Source organism: Nannospalax galili, unplaced genomic scaffold, assembly GCF_000622305.1.
Source record: "Nannospalax galili isolate Female #2095 unplaced genomic scaffold, S.galili_v1.0 scaffold14, whole genome shotgun sequence".
NCBI classification, from domain to species: Eukaryota; Metazoa; Chordata; class Mammalia; order Rodentia; family Spalacidae; genus Nannospalax; species Nannospalax galili.
Window position 1 is genome coordinate 1,145,240 of NW_008336953.1, and position 6,439 is coordinate 1,151,678.

Genomic DNA, 6,439 nt, shown 5'->3' on the forward strand with positions numbered 1-6,439 from the left:
CTATTTCAACTCCCCCTCCTGTTGAATCCCACTTTCCACTTCCCTCACAACTCTTCAATAATCCTCTTCTCTTCAAATCTCAGCATCTCAGGATTTGTTTCTCCAGAAATCCTACTTGTGACAACTTGTTAATTAGTCTGAGTTTATATAGATGTAGGTGGTCATCTTTGATATTCTTTAAAACTTGAACATGGTAGACCATATGGATTATTTCATGTCCTCTCAAACTCTTGGGAATGTTAGAGTTCAATTTGATTTTTAAAAAAATTTGACTTAGCCGGATGTGGTGGCACACGCCTTCAGTCCCAGCACTCGGGAGGCAGAGGCAGGCGGATCTCTGTGAGTTCGAGGCCAGCCTGGTCTACATAGTGAGTTCCAGAACAGCTGGGGCTACAGGGAGACCCTGTCTCAAAAAAAGACCAAAAAAACTTTTTTTGACTTATTATTTTTATTTTATGTGAATGAGTGTATTGCCTGCATGTACATAGGTGCACCCATGTCATACAATGCCAGCAGAGATCAGAAGAGGGTGTCAGATCCCCTGGAACTAGAGTTACAGATGGTTGTTAGTCGCCATGTAGATGCTGGGAACTGAACCTGGGTTCTCTGCTTAACCACTGAGCCATCTCTCCAGCACTTCAGCTTGGTTTTTAATCAGCCTGTTACCTGTGTGGTGTAACTCATCACCCACACAATTCAGTTCTCCCAGTCACTAATGAACTTCAGCATCTTTGCGTTATGTTTATTGGCCATTTGGGTTTCTTGTTCATGTCCTTTGCCCTTTTTTCCATTACTTGTTTCTTTTCCTTCATTTTAATAGTTTGTACGTGGTCCTAGTGTTTGTGAATTAACACTCTTAGGTGCCATTTCACTCCTTTAACAGTGTTTTTGATGAGCATTAACCTCTTAAGCTTTCATGGAATTAAATGTCCCTATCTCACCTGTGTGATGAATGGAGTTTTTTTTCCTTCTGTCTTTTAAGAACACCACCATTGTTAAGTCATAAAGATATCTGCCCACACTACCTTCTGAAAGCATCAAGGTTTCATTTCACATTTGTCTATGACCCAACTGGAATTGGTTTCAATGTGTGGTGAGAGGCGAGGGTCCAATTGTGTTTGTCTCCATGGGAACAGTCAGTTGTCCTATACTACATGCTGAAAATTTAGTCCTTTCTGGGCTGATCTTTAGGGCCATATTTCTGGGTTTTGCTTGCTTGTTTGGGGTGGTAGGGGGGAGTACCAGGAATCAAGTCCAAGGTCTTGAGCATGGTGGACTGTACCAAAGAGCTACATCCCTAAGAATTTGAAATAGGGTCTTGCTTTGCAGTCCCAGGCTGGCCTCAAACTCCCAATCTCTCCTGCTTCAGCCTCCAAAGTGCTCAGATTACAGCCATGTAGCACCATGCCTGTTTCTGGTGGGTTTTTTTGAGGGGGGGGTTGTTTGTTTGTTTCTGAGACAAGGTTTACTATATAATGCTGGCTGGCCTGGAACTTGATGTGTAGACCAGACTAGCCTGGAACTCACATCTGCTTCCTAAATGCTGGGTGGGATTAAAACTGTGTACCACCATGTTTCTGTTTTGCAAATGGACTTCGATTTTCAAAACAGGTTGAGATTTACAAAGTTGAAAAAAATAGTGCTGAGTGCCCACATAATCCATGCCCAGTTTCCCTGATCCTTATCATCTTACATTAGATCAGCCAGTATTGACATATTACTATTCACTCACGTTTCCCCAGTCTTTGCCTGATGGGTTTTCTGTCTACGGCATCCCCCAGGACACCATATTCTATTTACTTGTCACATCCTAAATTTATTTTTTAAATTTTATTTATTATTTTTATTTTATGTGTATGAGTATATGGGCTGCATATGTTTAAGTGCACCTGTGTCATGCAATGCCTGAGGACGTCAGAAGAGGACATCAGATCCCCTGGTACCGGAGTTATGGAGAGTTGTTAGCTGCCATGTGGGTGCTGGGAATCGAACCCGGGTCCTCTCCAAGAGCATCCAGTGCTCTTAACTGCTGAGCCATCTCTCCAGCCTCACATCCTAAATTTTTAAAATTATTTAATTTATTTATTATTTACTTTTATGTGTATGAGTATATTGCCTGCATGTATGTAGGTGAAGCCATGTCATGCAGTGCCTGAGGAGGTCAGAAGACAGTTGTTAGCTGCCATGGGGGAACTGGGAATCGAACCCAGGTACTCTGCAAGAGCAGCCAGTGCTCCTAACCATTGAGCCATCTCTCCAGCCCCTGAACTTGTTACATTTTAGACTCTTCTTGGAGTGACAGTTTCCTAGACTTCCCTTGTTTTTTGAAGAGTGACAATTTGAATAGCGCTGGTCAAATACTTTGTAGAGCAGCCTTCTGTTGTACTTAGCGGCCTTTCATTGAGAGCAGAGTGGGACTATGGGTTTAGGGGAGTGCTACATAGAATTAAGGGTACAGACTGTCACCATGGCCTCACCATCACATTGGCCTTGATCACATTATAGCTCAGTTTTGGACCTCATGTCTACTAAACTTCAGAGCAATTAAATGAAAACTCACGTTAACCTTAGTTAATGTTATGTATTATACATTTGGAAATGGGGCAATTATGTTTCTTCAGATATTTTTCCTAAACCTGGCATCACATGACGTCAGGTATGGGTGCTGTGGGTGAAGACAAGTTAGTCCTGTAGCTTCTCCCAACCTCCACAAGGGCCCTCAGAGACACCAGATAAAAAGATTGTACATGGACGATTTCAATTTTGATTTTTTTTTTATGTTTGTTTTGCCTGAATGTATGTAAGTATACCACATGCACACAATGCCTGTGGAGGCCAGAAAGAAGGCATTGGATCCTTTGGAGCTGTAATTATGAATGGTTGTTAGCCTCCATGTGAGTGCTGGGAATCAAATTCAGGTCCTCTGCAAGTGCAGCCAGTGTTCTTAACCACTGAGCCAGTTCTCCAGCCCCTAGACCTGTGATTTTTATCTATGGATTAACTTATTTTTACTTTCCTGTGTGACATGGTGTTATGTTCTCTAATGAGTTTGTAAACCATAGTGATTGGTTCACCCTTTGTTTATAATACTTTGGTGAGTTTCCCTCTGATTTTGCATATGGTGTTCATACAAAAGTTTATACTCCTATTAGCAGTGCATTTACATATTCAGATACTCAGCATAGCCCTGTGAGTGCTCTCCTGCTTTAATTAATATGCAGAAGGATTCCAACATGTATCTGGCCTTGGCTAGTACTGCAGAGTGAAGGCATGAGGAATACAACGAAAAGGTCTCTGGGACAGCATTTGTCACAATATTTGTCACCTATAACCAAACACTCACTACGGTTTTATGAAACCAATGCATCCATAATATTTAAGCTTTTTTTCCAAACCATTTCGTACCTTTCTTATCTGAACGCAGTGGCCCCAGGAAAGGAAATGCACTAAGCCTTGGCCCCATGATAGAATCAGCTACTTACATTAGAGGCAATTGTGTGCTCAACACCCTACCTCCGCTCTCATTCATCCCTTCCTCTTTATATCCTGGCCTCTAAATCCCATTAATCCCCCCAGCAGGGAGAGGCAGAACAAGCTTAGAAATTTAAGATCAAATTGAAAACTACCACCTAAGCAACTGTCAGATGCAAACCCTGGTATATCTCACATAGGCATTCTGAAATGAACCTTTATATGGGCAATTTCTGAACACCCTCCTTGCAGGAAGGCTCCGAGGCTCCAGGAGACCGCCCCTGACTGAATGCAAACTTTCTGTTCCTCTTCCGGATTCTGCCTGACCTATCCCAACTCCATTTTCAATCACGCCTTTTCCCACCCAAATGCCACCAAGTTACTACCTTGAGAGAGGGTTTATGTGAAGACTCCACACTCATACAGAATGAATAATTTCACAACACCTTTTGGCATTCTATAAATGTTGCAATTTTTATTGTTTTGTTGGGGGATGAGGGGATTGATATAGGGGCTCACTGGCTGGTCCTGGAACTTGCTATGTAGACCAGGGTGGCCTTGAACTCACAGAGATCTGCCTGTCTTTGCTGGAATTAAAGATGTGTGCCGCCACACCTGGCTGAATGTTGTAATTTTTAAAAACTCACTGCATGACACATGTCACAAAATATTAATGGAATTTCATTAAAAAAACAGTTAGAATATGACTTTTGGTTTTAAATAAAGTAATTAACTAATTACTTTCAAGGGGAAAACTTTGAGGTAGGTAGTGAGGCATTGGGGGCCAGGGGCTTCTGTTCCCATGACCTGAATTCAAATCTATCTGTGACTTCATCTGAGTAATAGCAATAACAAGACTGACCTTGACTACAAGAGTGCTTAGAACAACTCTTTTGCAGTAGGTGGCACTCGGTAGCCATCAGGCTTTATTAATGCTACTGGGTTTGGGTGTGTCCCCTCATAGCCATGTCTCAGAAACTGAAACTAAGTGGGAATGGGATTTGGAGATGGGGCCCTCCAGAGCTGATAAGCCTCACAGGAGGTTGAGAGGCCGACATCTCGCTTCCATTTGTAAGAAGATGAAGACAGACAGAGCTAGCAAGCCTGCTCTGTCTCAGCATGTGATCTTGCTCTGCGCTCTATGTCCCTAGTCTTCACAATTATGAGCTCACTAAACCTTTGTGGTTTGGGGGGGTCTTTTTGAGACAGGGTCTCCCTGTAGCCCCAGCTGACCTGGAACTCACTATGTAGACCAGGCTGGCCTTGAACTCAGAGCCTGCCTCTGCCTCCCTCCCCAGTGCTGGGATTAAAGGTGTGCGCGACCATGCCCAATTTCATTTGTTTTTTGTTGTTGTTTTGCTCTTTTCTCTCTCTCTCTCTCTCTCTCTCTCTCTCTCTCTCTCTCTCTTCTTTCTTTCTTTCTTTCTTTCTTTCTTTCTTTCTTTCTTTCTTTCTTTCTTTTTCTTTCCTTCCTTCCTTTCTTTTTTTTTGAGCTTACTAAACCTTATCTCTTTATAAATTGCCCACCCTGTTATTTGGTTACAGCAACAGAAAGGAACTAATTCAATTAATATGTAAACTTAGGGAAAATAAAGAGTATTCAGTTGTATATTTGCAAGAATAAAAGTTTTTTACAATAAATACCCAAATTAAAATATTACTAATGCAACCTCAAGTCAATGATTTTTTTCCCCCTTCTGTGTTTTCTTTTTAATTTCAATACACAGGCTACCTACTCATGGCTGATGCATGTTTTCAAATTTCTGTAGTGTGTGCCGAGATAATGACTATTATGATGAGGCAATGATTGCTTCTATTTTGAGAGGGCGTGGCATTTCGTGTATGATGCGGAAGCAGAAGAGGAAGGCAGCTTCCCTTTCCTTCTTTCTCACAAGTCTAAACTTTAAATAGGATATTTTTTTTTCAAATTTATTTCATTTTCTACTAATTCCTGGCATGGTTGTGCAGACTCGGGGGATTCATTAGGACAAAACTGATTTCTGAACTTAGGAAATTGGGCAATGATCGTTAGAGGCCACGCTGTCGGGGATGAAGCCCTGACTACCTCGCCGCCGGCTGGATCTGTGCAAAAGCGAGGGCGTCCCTGGGTGGGCTCGAACCACCAACCTTTCGGTTAACAGCCGAACGCGCTAACCGATTGCGCCACAGAGACTCTGGTGTTGTAACACCCCAGCCGCTGCTTTGGTGAAGAACAATGAAGACAGCCGGCGTGCAGGGCGTGCAAGAGGAGGCATGCAGGATGTGCAGGGGGACGGCGTGCAGGGCGTGCAGGGCGGAGCGTGCAGGGGGGCGGCGTGCAGCCTAGACTCGGGGATTACAAGAGCGTGTCTGCAGCCCCTGCTAGTGTGTTGGTCCTCTCTCACGCCGTGCGCTTGTGTGTGACGGGGACTGCGGGCTGAGTTCTTGCCCCCCCCCACCGCCCCCCGCGCGCGTTTAAGTCTCCCAGCTGAAAACGCATCTCTTAGGCTTTTTGTAAACCCATGTCAAGGAAAGAAGAAAAGAAGATGGTTTGTGATTAACTCTGAACAAATTTAGCGCAGAATCACTGCTCGCAAACTCACCCGGTCGCTGTAAACATCCTACAGCAAAATCCCATCCTGTGAGCGTTTACTTGACGTCTGTAAGGACTGTTCAAAAATGTCCCCCCTCTTCCCGCCTCCAAGAATTAGTAAGATTCACTTGAGGAGTTGATGTTTCTGTTTTTACGTCACCAAATTGCTCTGACCCGAATCCCTCGAAAAAGCGTCCATAACGGGATTTACAGTAGTGTGCAAGTAGCTGTGGGCACAGAGGGTGTGGCGGAAGAGTGAGGGGAGGGGGCAGGCGGATCTCTTTGAGTTTGAGGCCAGCTGGTCTACATAGCAAGTTCCAGCCAGGAGTACATATCAAACAAAACAAAACAAAAAGAACAGAAAAAAACTTTTAGGTATGGAAAATTCAGACGCAT

The 6,439-nt window shown here is 43.5% G+C and overlaps 1 non-coding gene across 1 annotated transcript; it reads right to left on the minus strand.

Annotated features, from left to right (window-relative positions):
- Positions 1-5,570: 5,570 nt before the first annotated feature.
- Trnan-guu lies at positions 5,571-5,644 on the minus strand. Its single transcript has one exon. It is a non-coding gene; the product is annotated as a tRNA-Asn (tRNA).
- Between the last annotated feature and the right edge of the window lie 795 nt (positions 5,645-6,439).